We start from the raw sequence: 20,962 nt of genomic DNA, 5'->3' as shown, positions 1-20,962 counted from the left end.
TTTTTGGGTTGCGCCCGGAGATCTCTACCCATTTTTTTGTTGTTACTAAGAGACTCCCCCTCATCCTCACTAACAATGGAGCCTCTAGTTTCAGTCACGGTCTCTTCATCGTCACTCTCTGCCCCTGAACTCAAGGAGGCTTGAGTCTCAGTCTCTTGTAACTCTAAAAAAGCCTCTTTTGTGTCCTGAACTACCTGGCGGTGACGAACCTTATCTGTCAAAAGTGCTCCCCTCACTAATCTCCATAAGGAGAATGTCGTAGGGGGCAAGGACTCAGATCCCTCTTTTCGTAAAAGTCTATGAAGATCACGGCGAACTTCCTCCCAATCTGGAATATTTAAGCTTCCCCCCAGTAATGAACCATGGACTGGCTCGTTCGATCAATTTTAGAAAGCCTTCTAGGGTTTTAGACTTGACTGCAGTCCCATGTTCTTTAAGTAACTTTTTTAGTTGATACTGCAATGATTCTAGCTTCCCGGAACTATTCCCCATAGTTTCTTAACCCCGTCCACTTACCTCGCTTTCACGATCTCAGTGGGACCTCCAATTGTCACGTCTGCTGCGTGGCCTGTGTCCGAGAACGTGCGGAGGGTGTCGGGGATTGACAACACAGAGACTTGTTCAATGATGTAAAGAAAACTTTAAGCAGGCCCCAAAAAGGCTCAAGAAAACTTCCTAAGAATGGCTCCCACCAGAGAAGCTTCTGCTCTCTCCTCTACCCTGGCTGGTTCTGCTCTGACCCCAGAGGTGGATGTGTGTGGGTTTTTAAGGTGCGATTAGTCTTTGGACAAGGTCGAGGTCAGGGCGGTTTCCATGGGAAGGCCTTTCCCAGGAACTTATTGTATCGTTTTTAGTAAACATGTTTTTACTAAACATTGTCTTACAGCTGCCTACTCCCAGGCAGAAGGGGAAGTGGGTCTCTGCTCAAGGTCTGGTGTTCCCACACATCCCTCCCACCGAACCTGCGTGACAGAGAGGAGGCCTTGGCAATCAGAGCAGTATTTATTCCTGGCATACAGATGGACTCTGGGAACTCATACCACATGGAGGGATGCCCTCTCAGCCTGGACACAAGGGGAAGAACCTAGGCCCTTCCCAGGATGATATGACAGACTCTGAAATCCCTCATGCAGGCCCTTGTCCTCCCTTGGGAGCAGAGGGGAGATGGAGTCGGGGTGAGAGGTTGGGAGGATTCAGGGGTGGGGGAGGTTGAGGGAGAGGGAACTGAGAGTGACTTATAAACAGTTAAATAAAAACATATGAAAAAAAATCCTTAGTGCACAGCACCCAGAGCACATCTCTGTCATTTGATAGCTTCTGGCCATGGTCACACCAGGATCAATACATGTAAAATATCATACTTATATATGATAAAAATGTGTATGTGTGCTGTTATGTGAACATGGGTGCATGTAGCCACATGAATGCAGTTCCAGCAGAGGCCATAAGAGGGCACTAGAGACTGTGCAGCTACAGTTACAGGTGCAGTGGAGATGCTGCTGGGAGCAGAACTCAGGTTCTCTGCAAGAGCAGTGAGTGCAGTCAACCACTGATCCGTCTCTCCAGCTCCTGTTTCTTAATTATGTGTATGCAAGTGTGTATGAGTGGTAGGGTGTGCGTGTGTGTGAGAGTGTGTCTGAGTGGTGGGGTGTGCATGTGTGTGTGAATGTGTCTGAGTGGTGGGGTGTGCACATGTGTGTAAGTGTCTGTGAGTGGTAGGGTGTGCACATGTGTGTAAGTGTCTGTGAGTGGTAGGGTGTGCATGTGTGTGTGTGAGTGTGTCTGAGTAGTAGGGTGTGCATGTGTGTGTGTGAGTGTGTCTGAGTGGTGGGGGATGCATGTGTGTGTGTCTGTGAGTGGTAGGGTGTGCATGTGAGTGTGAGTGTGTTTGTGAGTGGTAGGGTGTGCACATGTATGTGTGTGTGTCTGTGTGGTAGGGTGTGCACATGTGTGTGAATGTGTGAGTGGTAGGGTGTGCATGTGTGAGTGTGTCTGTGAGTGGTAGGGTGTGGACATGTGTGTGTCTGTGAGTGGTAGGGTGTGCACATGTGTGTAAGTGTCTGTGTGTGGTAGGGTGTGCATGTGTGTGTAAGTGTGAGTGGTAGGGTGTGCACATGTGTGTGTCTGTGTGTGGTAGGGTGTACACATGTATGTGTGTGTGTCTGTGTGTGGTAGGGTGTGCACATGTGTGTGAATGTGCGAGTGGTAGGGTGTGCATGTGTGTGTGTGTGTCTGTGAGTGGTAGGTGTGCACGTGCATGTGTGTGTGTGTCTGTGAGTGGAGGGGAGTTCACATTCACACAAGTGCTGGAAGCCAGAGGAGGCTCCAGATTCTTTGGTTACAGGCTGTGTGCTGGCTGATGTGGGTGCTGGGAACCAAACCCATTCCAGTCCTCTGGAGGAGCAGGACTCTTATCTCCGAGTCCCCTCTCTATCATCTACAGTAGCCGTCACCCTAGTACTGTTCTCTCAAATGACAAGTTGGACTTCCCAGTCTTTTCCAGACTTTCATCTTACAGAGCTGTTTTCTGGGTGCTGAAGGACATGGCTTCTCCCAAAAGACAGAACCTAGAGCCGTCCCAGGCAACTGGCAAAGCAGGACCAGCTGCCTGCAGTCAGGGCAGCCCCCCCCCCAACCCCAGCCCTTCCTGCTTGCTCTTTTCCCAGAGTCTCGAGGCTTCCTCCTGTGGGGTCCTCACTGTGTTCTTTTCTTCCCCATTAGCCAAGGTTAGCCCTCACCTCTCACCTCCCTTCAGCCTCTGCTCATGTGGGAGTCAGATGCCTTCACTTTTCCAGTTGTAGATAGAATTTTCCAGAACAGCAGGATGTGTGTTTAGAGAAGGATGGGTGGAGGGAGAAGTTGAGCCATGGTGCAGGCCCAGGCTCAGCCGTCTCCAGGAGGATTCTAGACCATGCCCTTCAGGGAAATCCTCCACTACAGGTCTCTTCCAGCCACCAGGACATCCACCATCACAGACAAGAAGGGCTTTCCTTTCCTGATCTCCTCCTCATGATCATTAAAGCCATGTCACACCAGTAGACAAGACAACGTGGCCATTGTCTTATTAACTCTCTGTTTTCCCATCATATTACAGGGAAAGTAATTAAATATTTGTTCTGGGGTAATTGTATATAAATTGCATGACAATCGAGTTGGTGGTGTAATTAGTGAATCTTAACTGGAGGCTCATTTACAAACAATGTTTAATTTACTAACAACTGTTTTGGCTTACATGTGAATTAAACGCCTGTCACCGGCCACTCATGCCCATGGCTCTCAGACCCTGCCTTCTCCCTGGCTGGCTGCAGTCAGTGGTGAGGCTCTCCCGTGAGTGCTGAGCCCCTGAAGAGCTCAGGATTGTCTCTGCGGGATGGGAGTGTTAGAAAGAATGGAGGAGACCACTGCATCCTGAGGGTCCCTGTGGCCAGGGCGCTGTGCTGAGCATAAGTGGGTAATGCGTCTGGTGGCTCATTCAGCCCTAACAACCCTGTAACCAGGCGCTGCTTTATCAACTGCTCTTATAAAGGAGAAAACTAAAGCAAAGGGGATTTGGCTTCAGAGTCCACGGGGTCCACAAGCAAGGTCTGTCTACTCTCACTGTAATTTCCAGCCCATCTCTTAGCTGTTCACATCCTTCTGTGAGTTATCCTATTCCACTCAAGGCCATCTGCACAGCTGACTTCTCGCCCTTGACCTTTCCTGATTTGTCTCACTCCAGGAACACCCACCATGTATCAGTCAGGCATGAGTTATAAATGTTGCTGTAACAAACAGTCCCGAAATGTGCATGGCTTACACTTACATTTCCCCACAATGCCCTATGTTCAGTGGGGCAGTTCTGGTTGTAAACACATATTATGTCCTGCTTGCTGGACCTTCCAACTACCCACTCGAGCCTCTCTGCTCTAAGCCGCCTTCATCGTATGAGCCAGGTTGATGGAGGGAGCCAATGCTATCCGAGTCATCGTCTCTGCAAGGAGAGCTGGCTCAGGGAACTTGCCTGGAAGCACTGGGGTTTTTCTGGCTCACATTTGTGTCTGAAATCAAGTATGTAGAGAGCCAGAATTTCAACAGAGCAGGGATTTATACCATGCTTTAGGCAGGGACCCCCAAAGACACAGAACAAGCCTGTCCGTGGGGTTGGGATGAATTTCCTTTCCTTGTGGGGTGTATGCAGCAAATATCTTAAACAGCAACAGACCTTCGCATAGGCCCAGGGATCCCCTCCTGTGTCCACCTCCCCAGCACTAAAATCCCAGGCATGGGTCATCACAGATGATTTTTAAGAACAAATCCATTTTCTTATTTTTTATGTGTTTGTGCGTGCGTGCGTGCGTGCATGTGTGTGTGTGTGTGCGTGTGCGCATGTGTGCGTGTGTGTGCATGTGTGTGTGTGTGCGTGCATGCGTGCGTGCATGTGTGTGTGTGTGTGGGCTTGCATGTGTGAGCCATGGCACACATGTGGACGTCAGATTTCTGACGTCAGTGCTCTGCGACCACCACACAGGTCCTGGGGATTAAAGTCAGGTCCTCAGGCTTGGTGGCTGCAGGGGCAGCGCTTTACCGCAGAGCCGCCTCTCCAGCCCTGGGAGACTTCTGTTCAATTCCTAGCCTCTCCCTATGCGGCACTTCCCCCACGCCCCTTCCTTCCCACTCCCCTGCTGCAGACCACGGGCTCAATCTAGATCTCCTTTCACAGGGGACCAGTGGTTTCTGCCGCCCTTCTGAGAGGCAGACTCTAGAGCAGTGGTTCTCAACTGTGGGTTGCGACTCCCACGGGGGCCACATATCAGCTGTCCTGCATATCTGATATTCTTACTATGATTCACAGCAGTAGCAAAATCACAGCTATGAAGTAGCAAGAAGTAATTTTATGGTTTGGGGTCACCACAACATGTGTTAAAGGGTCACAGCATCAGGAAGGCTGAGAACCACGGGCTTAGAGAGAAGCATCTGATTGGTCCACAGATGTCTGTCTTGGGGTAATAGTGATTTCAGGGCAGAGCAAGCCCACACAGTGTCACCGGTACCTGCTCTCCAAGACGAGTGCCAGGAAGATCAACACAGAAAGAACAAAGAGCATCTGAGACTCCGGGCAGCTGTTTGCATCTCTTCCTCACCCTTCACTCTAACCAGGGCCGTAGTCTTCCTACTTTCCCTCTCTCCCATTCACCATTTCTCCTAGACACCGCTCACCCCAGTTCCCTTCCTTACACTCTCCATATTGCCCTCAGTCACTCCCATCTTTCCTTCCTGTCTCCCCACCTAATCCTTCCTTCTTAAGAATATTGTAGGCAAATTGTTCAACGGGACCATCAGCTCCCCAGTAATGATGTGGAGACTTCTTATTAATTATGAAAGCTTGGCCTATAGCTTAGGCTTGTTCCTCCTTGCTCATAACCTAAATTAGCCCATTTCTATTAGTGCATGTGCTGCCATGTGGCTCGTGGCTATTACTCTCTTCCTGCTGTCTTTCTTGTTCTCTATCTCTCTGCCTTGCTATTGGACATTCAGCTTTTTATTAAACCAATCAGAGTGAAGCATCCTCACAGCATACAAAAGATTATTCCACAACAGAATATTCTGGAAAATATATAGTAGGTGCTCTATCATTGTTGCTTTAATCAGTGAATCTGATATAGAGACCGAGGTTTCTTCAAGAAGCTCAGGTTCTGCGTTCGTATGTGATGCTATAGTGGTCCCTCTTCCAGACTGTTCTGAAACCAACAGGGCAGTAGATGTGCAAGTGATTTTCTACTTAATTGACAAACTAAATGTAGATAAATCACCAGGAGCAGATGGCATTCACCAGAGAGGAGTAGAGGAACTCAAGGGTGAAACTGGGGGATTGTGGGCCAAAACATGTAAGTGCTCATTACAAAGGGATGTGATTGCCCAGTGAGCTAGAGAGGCTGGCTAAGCCTCCCACAGGACCTCAGGGGTACTGCTGATGCCCGGGAAGTCGGGCCAGCTGACCAAATTTAGAATAAAGATGAGTGCCCCAAACAAAACCACTATTTGGGGAGAAAAGCTTCTTCGTTGCATAGGGAAAAACTAGAGTTCTCTATGGGGAACTCTAGAATACTGTATATATAGACAGAGGTAAAGAGAAGCCAAGGGCATACATGAGTCTAATCTCTCAGATTCATTTACCCACAGAAGCAGATCTACTAAAAACAAAGACAAACCACACCCAGTCATCCTAGGTTAGCCGTTTTTGAAGAAACTCTTGTTTAAAGTGGGCAGGAATATATACCAAATAATAATTTATAATCACAAAGATTGCATTGACTTCTCAAAGACATCTTTGAAAAGATTGCTTTTGCGTGACAGACATGGAATCAAACTGCTTCTCAGTGTGTGTTTCATCTTTGATCAGAGAAACTTTTTAGAAAGTTTATTTTGCTTTTTACTTGTGTATGTATATGTAGTTTCCATGCAGGCCAGAAGAGGGCATCAGATCCTCTGGAGCTAGAGTTACAGGCTACCTGACCTAGGTGCTGGGAACTAAACTGTGGTTCTCTCTGAAAACAGCAACTGCTGAGCCATTTCACTGTCCCCCAGAAAGCTTTTTCAGAGCGTGACAGTTGATGCAGAAACTCATAACTGGTCAGCATTCTGAGAAGTGTTCATGGAGTGTTCTGACCTGAACAAGGCACCGATAATCCCTTTACAAAGGGAGCATCACAGAAGGGGGCAGGAGGACTGTGAGAGCCCACACACTTACCTGGCAGGGTAAGACTTATCCATTGCACTCTGGATGTGCTGACCCCTGAGATTTCCGCAAATGCAGGAAACTTGACTGCACAATTTGATGTAGTGAGGACTGCATTGTGCTCTCCCCTAAAATAAATGAAGGGAAGGAAGGGAGAGGGAGGAAGAGGGAGAGAGAGAGGGTTGGAGGGAGGGAGAGAGGGTTGGAGTGAGGGAGGAAAGGACCAGAGGGAAACATTGTCTCCTGGCCTGATGTGGCCCCTGCGATCATGAACACACAGCATCTATGGCTAGCTGTATAATCTGTGTGCATGTGTCATCCTCCCCCTGCACGTGTCCTCAAGTGCACACACACATTCATGTGTACATATGCACATACATGCACACACACGCACAAACATGCATGCACACACATGCATGCTCACACACAGACACACATGCATGTGCACACATGCACACACAAAATGCACTCACATACATGCACGCGCACGCACACACATGCATGCACACAGGCACACACACACACACATCCACCGAACAACAACTAACCCAGAAATCAGCACTAGAGCTATGTTCACCTGAATCCCAGCTGCCCAGACATGAGCACAGGAACATAGTAACATCCCAGGCCACATGTCTCCACTAGAGCCCAGCTATTCTACCGCAGCAGGCCTGAATATTCCAACATAGCTGAAAAGCAAGAAAAAAAACCTTAACACAGTCTGTATGAAGAGGATGCAGGTCCTTAAAGAGGAAATGAATAAACCCCTGAAAGAAATCTGTTGGGCCCCAGCCCCATGGGGTCTCTGTGAGTTGCTGGTCAGCCTACAAGGGCAACTTGTTTTCCAGTCCAAGTGCTTTCTGTTTTCTAGTCCTGGCTTATTGCCCTGGCCTTGACCCTCTGACATCAACATCTAGCAGGAGGAAAACAACGATCTCTTCTACCTGGGGTTTTTCCACTGTGCTGTAAACCTGTATATAAAGGTCCTCCCTCTTACAAGAGGGAGACCTCTTAGCACTTGCAATGAAGACACACACATACACACTCTCCTGGCAATAAAGGCAACACATGCATTCTCTTAGTTCAAACAGTTTGTACGTCTGGTCTCTCTTTTCCTGATACCTTGGAGTTGCTTGTGGCGCTGGCGCCACAATTGGAGGTTCCACAGAAATCCAGGAAAACACAAAGAAATAGTGGAAGGAAATGAATAAATCTGTTCAGGACCTGAAAATGGAAGTAGAAACAATAAAGGAAACCCAAACAGAGGGAATTCTGGAAATGAAAGATTTAGGAATTTGAACAGGAACTACACAGGAGATATTCACCAACAGAATACAAGAGATGGAAGAAAAAATCTCAGGCATCAAAGATACAATAGAAGAAATGGATACACTGGTCAAAATATATGTTGAATCTAAAAACTTCTGGCACAAAACATTCAGGAAATCTGTGACATTATGAAAAGACCAAATCTAAGAATAACAGAATTAGAGAAAAGATAAGAAACCTAGTCCAAAGGCCCAGAAAATATTTTTATGAAAACCATAGAAGTCTCTAACCTAAAGAAGGAGATGCCTGTAAAGGTACAAGAGACATAAAGAATATCAAACAATTGAGCAAGAAAAAAGTCCCCTTGGCATGTAATCATAAAACACTTAATGTACAGACAAAGAACATTAAAAACTACAAGGGGGAAAGACAGAATAATGTATAAATGCAGACCTATTAGAATTACACCTGACTTCTCAATGGAGACTGAAAATCAAAAGGGCTTGGATAGACATGCTACAGACTCAGACAACAGATGCCAGCCCAGATTACTACACCCAGAAAAAATTTCATTCACCACAGATGTAGAAAATAAGATATAGCATGATAAAGTCAAATTTAAGCAATAGGTATCTACAAATCCAACCCTACAGAAAGTGCTAGAAGGAAAACTCTAGCCCAACCTAAGGAGTCTAACTACAAGCATGAAAACGGAATACGCATGAAAGCACAGCTCAGATCAGAAAAATTAGAAGGGAAACACACACACTCACTCTCTCTCTCTCTCTCTCTCTCTCTCTCTCTCTCTCTCTCTCTCTCACACACACACACACACACACACACACAGCCACTGCTGCCGCCACCGCCACCACCAACAATATAACAAGAATCAACAATCATTAGTCATTGTTATCTCTCTATATTAATGGTCTCAATTTCCTCCCTCCAAAGACACAGACTAACAGAATGGATAGGAAAACAGTAGCCATCCTTCTGCTACATCCAAGAAACATGCCTTAACATCAAAGATAGACATTACCTCAGGTTGAAGGGGTGAATAAAGATATTTCAAGTAAATGGACCCAAGAAGCCAGCTTGTTCAACTGTTTTAATATCTAAAAAAAATACTTCAAGCCAAAACTAATCAGAAGAGATAGGGAAGCACATTACATACTCAAAGGAAAAATCAACCAATAGGATATTTCAATTCTTAACATCTATGCACCAAACACAAGAGCACAAGTTTGTAAGAGAAACACTACTACAGCTTAAATCACATATTGACACACACTGATAGTGGAAGACTTCGGTACCCCTCTATCACCAATAGACAGGTCATCTACACAAAAACTTAAACAGAGAAATGCTAGAGCTAACAGAAATTATAAACCAAATGAAACTCAATAGATGTTTACAAAATGTTTCACCATAACACAAAAAAATATACCATTTTCTTCTGCGACTCATGGAACTTTCTCCAAAATCGATCACATACTCAGACATGAAACCAGGCTCAACAAATACAAGAAAATTGAAATAACTCCCTGAATCCTATCTGACCACCATGGGTTAAAACTGAATACCAACAACAAGAGAAACAACAGAAAGCTTATAAATTCATGGTTCAATAATGAAAATCAGTAAGCATAATCTACCATATAACCAACTGAAATAAAAACCCCCACATGATCATCACATTAGATGCAGAAAAGGCCTTTGACAAAATCCAACACCACCTCATGATAAAAGTCCTGGCAAGATTAGGGACACAAGGGATATGCCTCAACATAATAGAGGCAGTTTACTGCAGCTCCATTAAAATCAGGAACAAGACAAGGTTGTTCATTCTCTCCATACCTGTTCAGTATAGTACTTGAAGCCTTAGCTAGAGCAATAAGACAACTGGAAGAGATCAAGTGGCTACAAATTGGAAAGGAAGAAGTCAAAGTTATCTTTATTTCCAGATGATATGATATATATGACTTACCCTAAAAATTCTACTAGGGAATTCCTACATTGATAAACACTTTTAGCAAAGCAACTGGAACACAAAATTAACTGACAAAAATCAGTAGCCCTCCTATATACAAATGACAAATGAACAGAGAAAGAAATCAGGCAAACAACACCTTTCACAATAGCTTCAAATAATATAATATCTTTGGGTAACTATAACCAAGCAAGTGGAAGACTTGTATGAATAAAAATTTCAAGACTTTGAAGAAAAAAGTGAAGGTATCAGAAGATGGAAAGATGTCCCACATTCATGGATCAGTAGGATTAACATAGTAGCCATCCTACCGAAAGTGATCTACAGATTCAATGCCATCCCCAACAAGATTCCAACATGATTTTTTCATAGATCTTGAGTGGGCAATTCTCAGCTACATATAGAAACACAAAAACTGCTTAGCTAATACAATCCTGAATTAAAAAAAAAACTACTGGCGATTTCACCATTCCAATTTCAAGTTGTACTATAGAGTTATTGTAATAAAATCATTGTATTGGCATAGAAAAGGACAGGTTGATGAATGGAATCAAACTGAAGATCCAGACATAAATCCACACACCAGTGGGAGCATAATTTTTTGTTGAAAAAGGCAGAAATACACACAAGAAAAAAGGCAGCATCTTCAATGAACAGTGCTGGTCAAACTGGACAGTTGTATATAAACAAATACAAATAGATCCATATTTATCACCCTGCACTAAACTCAACTTCAAATGGATCAAAGACTTCAGCATAAAACCAGATATACAACCTATAGAAAAGAGAGATGTTTTTTTCACCTGAACTATTCATTGGCACAGGAAAATACTTTCTGAACAGAACACTTAGCACAGACACTAAGATCAACAATTAATAAACAGGGCCTCAGAACAGTCAAAGGCTTCTATAAGGCAAGAGACACTGTCATTGGACAAAGTAGCAGCCTACAGATGGGAAAAGTTTTTTTTTAATCCATAGTCAATAGAGGACTAATATACAAAATATGTAAAGAACTCAAGACACTATGTATCAGGAGAACAAATAACCCAATTAAAAATGTGGTACAAATCTAAGCAGAGAATTATTAATAGACGAAACTCAAATGGCTGAGAATCACTTAAAGAAATCTTCAATATCCTTAGCCAGCAGAGAAGTGCAAATCAAAACTACTTTGAGATTCCATTTTACACCTATCAGAATGGTTAAGATCATTAACACAAGTGACAGCTCTTGTTGGAGAGGATGTGGAGTAAAGGAGAACACTTCTCCATTGCTGGTGGGAATGCAAACTTGTACAGGCACTGTGGAAATCTGTTTGGTGTTTCCTCAGAAAGATGGGAGTCTGTCTACCTCAAGACACAGCTATCCCAGTCTTGGGCACATACCTAAAGGATGTTTTATCCTACCACAATGACACATTCTCAACCGTGTTCATTGATGCTGTATTCATATTATCTAGAACTTGGAAGCAACCCAGATGTCCCTCAACAGAAGAAAGGATAAAGAAAATGTGGTACATTTACACAATGGAGCATTATTCAACTGTTAAAAATTGGCATCATGAAATTTTCACTCATCCTGAGTGAGATAACCCATATCCAGAAAGATAAATATGGTAGGTATTCAGTTATATGTGGATATTAGCCATTAAAGAAATAATAACTAAGCTACACACCATAGACCCAAAGAGGTTAGGTATAGAGGAAGGGACTGGGGTGAAGCATGGATCTCCATTGGAGGGGGAAATAGAATGATTTTATGGGTGGATAGAGCAGGGAATAAGAATGGGATCATCAGCTGGGAAGGGGAGAAACTTCCCCTAGTGCAGTGGGAACTTCCTAAAATGCCTGAGTATTGGGATCCTAATGAAGTCTCCAAATAACAAGGGAAACAAGTCCCCACTGGTCATCTCTTGTCACCAAGTGAAGCTTCCAGTACTGGTATTGGGTTGCTTCCAATTGAGATGATAGTCAAGTGGGTCTCTTGGAAATCCCAAACAACTCAGCCTGCTGCAAAGACAACAGGTTGGTCTCCACAACATGACATCAAGGCCCCATTGCTGAGGACAGCACCAACTCATTGAACACGGGGAGGTCAGCGGACCTGGTGCCTACATAGAGCCTTCACCCCAATGTTCTGGTGTCTTTGGTATGGGAAGGTTCTCTGCAGTCTACCACAAAGGAAACAAACTCTAACCCAGCCACAAAACTCATCTACAATCTGTCCTGCCTGCACATACACTAGTGCAATGGTGGCACAAACTTGTGGGAATAGTTAACCAATGTCTGCTTTGACTTAAGTCCCACTCCACAGATGAAACCCATACCTGACACTGATTGGGTGATCAAGAACCAGAGACTGGCTAGGCCAGAGACCTAGGGCTAAACCAATACTGACGGGATTATAATAATAATAAGTAACAATATTGATGATACTATGTTATACAGGACACACAGCCAGACATTTCAGAGGCAGACAGACAGACTTGGAACATGCCAGTTTAAATGTGATGACTCCATGAAATCTCTCCCCTCAGAGCTCATAGAAGCCCACAGAAGAGGAGGCAGAAGGAGTGTGGGAAGCAGAGGGGATGGAGGACACCAGGACAGGGCCCTCTAAGATCAGATGCACAAATCTCGTATAATCTCAAAGCGACTGAGGCAGCCAGCGCAGGACCTACATGGTCTGCACCATTCCTCTGTCACAGCATGGCTTTCACTTTTAAGGGCTCCCGAGTGTGTGAATGAGGGGGTGTTATTCTCGGGCCTTCTCCTGGGGGCTCTTTTCCTTCTGTTGGTTTGCCTTGTCCAGCTTCAATGTGATAGTCTTTATCTTTTATATTTGTTGTTTAAAAATGTTCACTATCCTTAACATTAAGGAAATGCAAATTGAAACTAGTTTGATATGCCACGATACCGCAATCAGAATGGGTATTATCAAGAAAGAATAAAGAAAAATGATGGCAAGGAAAAAGCATCTTTTAAGAACTAAGTAACTGGGAGTGGAGGAGGAGGAGGGGCTGAGGAAGTTGCGGCTGCCTATGCCTGGTCACATCAGATTTGCCAAGGGACCCTGATTCTCCAAACCAATGTTTTTCCTTTATGACCCCCTATCCTTCACGAATACTGTTCCTTCTCTTGAAATGCCTCCTTTTTAAAACAAAGACTAACTCACTCCCATTCATTCTCACCTCAGTATCAGCTGTGGCAATGAGACAGGCACTTTCTTGCTCCTTGGGCTGCCTCAAATGCTAACTAAAATAATGGGGATTTTAGTGGTTTTAAATTAAGTCTCTCCTAGGGATGGGAGAGATTGCTGAAGGAATCTATAAAGCCACCTGAAGCCTCGCCATTGCACGGCATGAGCTAGTGAAGTCCCCGTAGAGCACAGAAGGTGGCAAGTATTGACAGTGTTCTAACCTGTCACACTGGTGTGGGGGGACGGCTCATTGGTAAGGTAAGCGTGGGGGACCTGAGATCCATCCCCAGAGCCATGGAGAGCAGCCCGGTGCTGCTGCGTGTGCTTGTTCCAGCACTGTAGACGTAGAGACAGGCTGGTCCCTGGCCCCTGTTGACCAGTCAGCCAGCCTAGCTGAATGAGCAAGCTCCAGGCCAGCAGGAAAGCCTGTCAATAAAACAAGATGGGCAACATCTGAGGAACCACAGCCAAGGTGTTCCCCTGGCTCCCACATACCTGCATGCACCACACACACACACACACACACACACACACACACACGCACGCACGCACACACGCACGCACAATCATGCTACACCGAAGAAGGGAAGGTGCAGATGTACAGTGGCCAGGTCACCTATCATTTATCCCTGGGGATGTGAACATAACAGAGATTAGAGGGCTGGAGAAAGTTTTTAGAAAATCTCCATGCTCTCCTTTAACTGGCCCAGGTGGGGCTCTCTGCACCCCAGAGAGGAGCAAATAGACACAGAGGCACATACATTGAGTGTAATTACATTGTTACTTATAGGTTCAATTAAACACTCCAGACATTTTTATTATGTAATTTCAGGTGGAATGCATTGCAACAATGGCATTAACCTTTAATCATAGTTCTTTCTCTTTGAAATGCAGTAATGACCCCATTAATTAGTAACGAAATAATTAAACTGGAGTAGAAGCCATCAGGTGATGAGTCCCCTCCCAGGGTCCTCTCCCTACATTTAGTTGTGGCCTTTTGATTTTCTTCCCCAGAGAAAACATGTGGTGTGTGTGTGTGTGATGGGGTAGGGATTACAACCCCTTCTCCTCCTCAAGGGCCCATGGATAAAACCTAGGCAGAGTGAGCATCTAGTGAGTTGGGATCAGCTGGGTCTGGTCTTAGGATACCTGTTTGTCCCTCTGGGCATCGGTAATTACCCCTTTTAGGAACTATTATATGGCTGTATCAGTAACTTTTCTGTGGGAGCCCACAGTATTGTCTCTGTTCCATCTTGACTTTAGGTCTGAGAGTTCAAACCTATTATTGATCTTCAAGGTTAAACAACAGGATGTTTGGCCAAGACCAAATAACAGGATGTCTGACTTAGGGCATTGTTACTAAATGTTTTGCGAATTAAGGAGGTAATTACACTTTTTTGTTCCTTGTATCATGGTAAGTCTTTTGCCCTCCCCTGTTGCTTGGGGTGCAGACGGGCTACGAGTAATAAACTTGGGGATGCTGCAGTATTCCCCGAGAGCCCTCCTGACTATCGTCTGACTTTTGTCTTTTTTCCTCAGTCCTCACTCCCCTCTTCAGGCACACTGGAGCAGGTTGGCTGGTCCCAACACTTTTCTCATCACTCGGTTTATTTTGTCTCACAGTTCTAAGGAACCCAGTCCATCACGGTGGACACGGCATGGCAACAGGAGTATGAGGCGTCTTGCTCACATCTCAGTGGGTCATCAAGCAGAGAGAACCCGGGGTCGGAAGCAAGACTCAGCTCTCACCCTTGTGTTAGTTACTTTTCTATTGCTATGATAAAAACTCTATGGCCAAGGCAATTTACAGAAAGAAGAGTTTATTTGGGCTTACGGTTCCAGAGAGATAAGAGTGCACAACATTTTACAAGTAAACCATGCCAATGGGGCACCCAGTGGTGTGAATCATGCCAATGGGACTACTGAGTGGTGTGAGTCATGCCAATCGTAACAGCACCAGGGCCTTGCTAAAGTCAGCTTAGCCATCGGTGCCTGTTCCCCATTCCTGGAGGCTCCCAGAATCTCAGCAGGCTGCAGGTAATGCAGCCACCCCCATGCCCTGTCATACCCCACGCCCTCCCACTATCCTCCCTCAGCATTAAACATTCATTTTGTGTCCCCTGTTATTTATGGAGCTCTACTATGTGCCAGGGATCATGGGAAGTGCTGAAGTAATTAATACAGATATTGCTGCCTTTACCAAACACTGTTATATTCAGCTACTCACTGGGAAATGTTGATAGTTGGTACATGGAGAGAAGAGGCTCTAGAGGATGCTCAGCTGGAGGGTGCACCAGTGTGTGCATGACAGGTACCATGGAGGCCTTCCTAGAGGGGTGACAGCCAAACCGTCTTTTAGGGTAAGTGACTTTTGCTACTTAAGACATTGCCAGGTACAGAATCTGTTATATCACGGGAGGGGAACAGCCTCTCAGCATTTTTCTAGGTCTTTGATGGGCACGTACTCACAGCCATCCCTACCTGGGTCACCTGTAACCAGGGAGCTTACCCCAGGGCCTGTCAGCCTGAGCACCCAGCCCAGCTCCTGACTTTCAGACCTTAGCTACTCAGAGAAGGCAGCCACCACAACCTCCCTCTAGCTCCTAGAACTGATCCCAGGCCTGGTGAGAGGCCAAGAGGACAGTTTTAGCTACTCAGAGAGGAGCACCCCACACAGTGAGCTGGGGTCTCCCCTATCAGTCATCAGTCAAGAAAACGCACAGGCCAATCTGGTGGGGACATTCTCAGTTGAGGTTCTCTCTTCCAAAATGACTTTAGCTTGTGTTGAGTGGACACAAAATTAACCAGGACAGTAAATGTTAGCAGTTGAATTTTAGTGACTGTGTATTACCTAACCAAGGAAATTACAGAACAAGTTAAGAATTACTGCATGACCATCATTCCCGTGCTTTGTGTGGGTTAGCTCGTTAAGAGGTCATGAGTGAGTAATCTTCGCACTTTCCTGTGGAGAAATCAAAGCCCACTGGCAATGCACGTTTTCCTACTGCACTGAAACACCTCCCAAGTGCCCAGTTGACTCATGGCTGTGATGGACAGGGCTCAGGACAAGGGAAAACATGACTAGTTCTTGATTCTAGTCTCTTTTTACTCCACCCTCCAGCAATTTGCTCTTCCCGATCTTTTAAGCCAATTGTATGAAGCTGTGCTGTTTCTGGAGCTCAGCGAATTCCAGGACTTAGTCCAATGTTATCACCACAAGCAAAGACCAAAGGATTTTCAAAAGCACTGTATTAATTAATATTCTCTAGAGGAACAGAACTTGTGGAATGAAATCTATATATGTATAGAAAGGGAATTTATTAGAATCACTTACAGGCTGTGGTTCAGCTAGTTCAACAACAGATGTCTACCAATGGAAGGTCCAAGGATGCAGTAGCCAATCACTCCACAAGGCTGGATGATGTCTCATCTGACCCTCTGCGTATGCCAGGATCCCCAAGAAGTGGGCCCTGATGCCAGTGAAAGAATGGACTTGCTAGCAAGCGTGAGAGCAGGCAGGCAGAGAGCGAGCTTCCTTCGTCCTTGTCCTCTCTGTAGGCTGCCAGCAGAAAGTGTGGCCCGTTCCACAGATGGATCTCCCCACCTTGAAGGCTGGAATTAGAAGTTGGTCCAGCGCTTCAAATGATGTCATTAAGAAAACCTGGCTTGCAGGTGTGCCCAGTCATTTGGATTTCAGTTGATTTCAGATGGAGTCGAGCTGATAACCAACAGCAGCCATCACAATAGCCACTGCTTTCCTGTGTCTCTTCCAGTTTGATTCCCAACACCTGGCAGCTCACAGCCATCTGTGACTCTAGTTCCAGGCCACACAATGCCCTCTGCCGACCTCCTCAGGCACCAGGCACACACGTAGTGCACAGACGCACATGCACATGAAGCACACACACGCAGGAAAATTAAAAACTAAGTTTCTAGAAGCATGCAAAGATCTTGCCTTCTAGAAACTTATAAAATGGCATAGACAAAAGTGAGAGCAGCCACCTTTAATCCCAGCACTCGGGAGGCAGAGGCAGGCAGGTCTCTGTGAGTTCGAGACCAGGCTGGACCGACAGCCTCCAAAACAATACAGAGAAACCCTGTCTCATAAAACCAAAAAAAAAAAAAGTGAGAGCAGCCAAACAGAGCAGGTGCTATTTGGAGTTGCCAGTGGTGCCGGCATGGAGCAGAGTCAGGGACAAGCTCCTGACGGAGCAAGGACAAGGTGGCCTTCCAGGGTCTCATGTCACCCCGTGATGAACACACGGAGTTGAGCGGTCTTCCTCAAAATTTTCACACCTCAGCCTTAGAGTCTTTGGTTTCATTTGAGGAGATAAGCAGCATTCTTGACTGGGGGCACAGCAGGAGTTCAGGAGTTAGGAAAATGAAGGACACTCAGAGTGAGTTGGCAGAAAGGAAGCAGTGCTCACAGACCCAGCTGCCAAGTTACTATCAGACAACCTCGAGCACCTGGTGCCTAAGGGTCACATTTTTGTGTCCTGGGAGCATCTGACCCCAGGGAAGGAGGCTTTAGTCAAGTTCACCCGCCACCAGTCATGGAACACTGGATGCCACCCTTCATTTTCCAAGTCCCTTGGCACTGTGGCCCACCCTCCCAAGCTGACACTCCTGGAAAAGGTCATCCCACACTCTGTCGTGTCCTTGCAGCCTTGGAGCACGTGGGAGCCCAAGTCCCTAAGCTGGTCCATGCGAGAGCACTACTGGTGATGTGACGCCCGCATCTCGGGACCATTCCACCGAGGCGGTGGAGAAGAGGCGTGCTGAATCAAGTAGTAGGCACTTGTCTTTAACTCTGTCCCCTTGCCAGGAAATAATGTTTATTTGGGGCCAAAGAAACCCCCACCCCCACCCCACAAAGGAGAAGCAGGAAATCCTGGGATCATCACAGCAAGTTATCAGGAACAGTATCTTAGAAAAAAAGTAACTCACATTTTCTTAGCTGACACAGCTCTTGCAGCTGCTTAAACTCCATACTCTGAAACCCTTCCCCAAGGCCTAGAGGCATAAAATGAGGAGAGAAACGCTGATATTCTGGGATTTGGGGCACGCCAGCTGTGCACAGAAGCACAGGGAAAAGCGTCCTGGTTTAATGATTACAGGCTGACCTGCGTTTCAATTAAGGGCTGACTACATATGGGAAGCAGGTGTTGGCGTTGGAGGGCGTGGTAGATCCGGCCATCCAGCTGGCTTTACTGCTATTGGTGACTTGCAAGGATAGGGGTGGGATCTAGCTGCTAACTGAGGGAGAGGAGAACCTATGAGAAACCAGAGGCTGGGCTGCTCGCCCAGAATGCTTTGGGAGCAGGGGTGGGCATGAGTCTCCACATGCTATAAAACCCTGCTCTGTCTTTGCTCTGGACGCCTGCTAAGGTGTCACTTTCTGCTGGAGTGGGATCATTATGTAAACTAAAAGAAAAAAGGGAACTGGGGTAAGGGGTGCTGGGAAGCTCTCTAGAGCTCTAGAGGCCTGGGAAAGAACTGGGGGAGGCGCGGGAAAGCGTAGCTAAAGAGGTAAAGTCCTATCTTGGTGACTTCTAAGGCGGGGGTTACAGCAGTCTTGTCGCTGCGTCGCATCTGGCTGATGGTGCCTGCCTGCCTGCTGCTTGACTCTTAGCACACTTAGAGTTTCCTGGGAATCCCGAATCTCCCTTTCCTTGCCTCTGACTTTCACTCAGAACAAGGCTTTTTCATAACTCTGAGGTTAAGAGTTGAAGGCATTTCCTTCAACTCCTAGGTAGCTATTCTACCCCACTTGAAACACCAGTTTGTCTAAAAAAAAAAATCTTACTCTACATTGGAGAAGCCAATCGAAGACTGAATGGTGGGCGACCTATTAAACTCACAGTAGCTTTGAGCTTTTCTAGTTGAAACTAAAAACCAGTTCAAATGGGCTTAAACTAGTGGTGGTTCTGAGGGGAGGGTGGCTTAGTGTCCAATCCCCCAAAAGCCAAATAACCGGAGTTCCTGTTATCCAGTCATGGGAAAGCTTACCAAGTTTCTCCATTTAGAAGAACAAATAGTCTGGATTCAGGCACAAGGTCTTCAGAGGAGACTGGCTTCTTACATCTTAAGCTTCCTAGTATTTCTTCTGGGAGTAGACTGCTAAAGAGTTCCTTAGAAGTAATAGGATCAGCTGGGCTAATAGGGACGCCAAAAAGGAGGTCCACGAGCCAGATGTCTTCAGGCACTCCTCTGAAGAGTGTTCCAAATGGGGGCAGCAGCGATATGTTAAGAGGATTGTTCAAGAAGCAGTAGTTTCCTGACTGTTCTCCTGGGCTCATGGCAGAGCGGCGTTCCCAGTTCTGAGATGGTCACATACCTCTCTTTAGGAGAAGAAAAGGGTGTGGGGGGCCGAGTAATATGTGGGACCAACATGGACTCTAAGATTGTATCTACTACCTCTTACAGGCTTAAGTTGCTCCTGAGTGTTCTAAGAGCCAGTTTTCTGGAGAAATGCAAGCACCAACTCCTGGGTGCAGGCTCAGTACAGAGTGCTGGCCAAAATGGATCCAGGAGCGGTATAGACCAAGAAGGTGTATGGTCAGGAAGGGCCCTGTGTCAGGGTAAAGGCTCAAACAAGCCCAGTTTCTCCTGGGTGACTTAAGTGGGGAAGCCAGCTTCTAGCCCAGAGTGTTTCTGTTCACCTCAGATCTGTACCCTAACAGCATTTTCCTGCTCAATGGGTTTCTGACAAATGCAGCCACTGGCTAAGAACAGCATTAACATGAGTGATGGCCAAGGTGAAGACGGGTACAGGCAGGACCAAAAATCGGTGCTTGAAATGCCCCAAACGGGCAAAAGATGAGTTAAAGAAGCGCGTGAAACCTGAGTGGCCCAAGCAGGGAGCTGTAAGGGAGGTTAAGGTGCTGTGGATGGGGCTGACCTGAGAGGATGAGCCCGTGGAATGCTTGGCTTGCTGGGTAGACTTGAACCACAGTGTGAAGTTTCATCTTGGGAAAGTAGGCCAGTCATGCCACTACTGGTTCAGCCAGGTGTGAACCAGGCCACCTGCTCAGGGGAGGTCCAATCCCTAGTGAGCTGGGCCCTCTATCAATCCCTAATCAAGAAAATGCCCAGCACTTGGGAGGTAGAGGCAGGTGGATCTGAGTTTGAGACCAGCCTCATATACAACAACTAGTTCCAGGACAGCCTTCAAAGTCACAGGAAAACCCTGTTTCAAAAAACCAAAGAAAATGCCCTACAGACTTCCTACAGGCAATCTGATGGGAGAGCTCATTTTCAATGTTTCCTCTAGACAAGTACTTCTAACCTATAACCAGCTGAACAAAAAGGGAAAAAATAAAACCCAGCTTCCACTAGAATCAAAATTCGATGCATATCAACCTGTTCTAGAATACTGACAGTTGTCTTAGTCAGGTTACGGGTGTGATGAACACCATGGCGAAAAGCAAGTTGGAAGAAAGTTCACTCACTCAGTTCCATATAATCATTCCTTAAAGGGCAGAAACTTCCAGAATAGCAACCTGGAGGCAGGAGCTGATGCAGAGGCCATGGGAAGGGGGGTTTGCTGCTGCTTGGCTTGCTCCTCATGGCTTGCTCAGCCTGCTTTATAGACAGTCAATGGATGGTGACACCCTTGTCCCTGGGAGCTGGGCCTCTCCTACCACTGAAAATGCCTCACAGCCAGATCTTCTGGAGGCACGGTCTTAACTGATGCTTTTTCAGATGATTCTACAGTGTCAAAACTGACAAAGGGCCAACACCGTTCACTTCCGGTTTTGCCTTTCTAGATTGCTAAAGGGATGTTG

The 20,962-nt window shown here is 46.1% G+C and overlaps 1 long non-coding RNA gene and 1 pseudogene across 1 annotated transcript; one reads left to right on the top strand and one right to left on the bottom strand.

Annotated features, from left to right (window-relative positions):
- Nucleotides 1-5,602: 5,602 nt before the first annotated feature.
- Nucleotides 5,603-16,807, bottom strand: LOC121133358. Its single transcript, XR_005870207.1, has 4 exons — nt 16,510-16,807; nt 15,403-15,503; nt 6,728-6,843; nt 5,603-5,717 (listed from the first exon to the last, which is right to left on the bottom strand). It is a non-coding gene; the product is annotated as an uncharacterized LOC121133358 (long non-coding RNA).
- On the top strand, nt 6,720-6,845 carry LOC121133391 (annotated as a pseudogene).
- Nucleotides 16,808-20,962: the final 4,155 nt, after the last annotated feature.

This window comes from Mesocricetus auratus, unplaced genomic scaffold (genome assembly GCF_017639785.1).
Source record: "Mesocricetus auratus isolate SY011 unplaced genomic scaffold, BCM_Maur_2.0 Super-Scaffold_100021, whole genome shotgun sequence".
Classification (NCBI taxonomy): Eukaryota; Metazoa; Chordata; class Mammalia; order Rodentia; family Cricetidae; genus Mesocricetus; species Mesocricetus auratus.
Note: the sequence above shows the minus strand (reverse complement) of the source record. Positions and strands in the feature narration are given on the sequence as shown.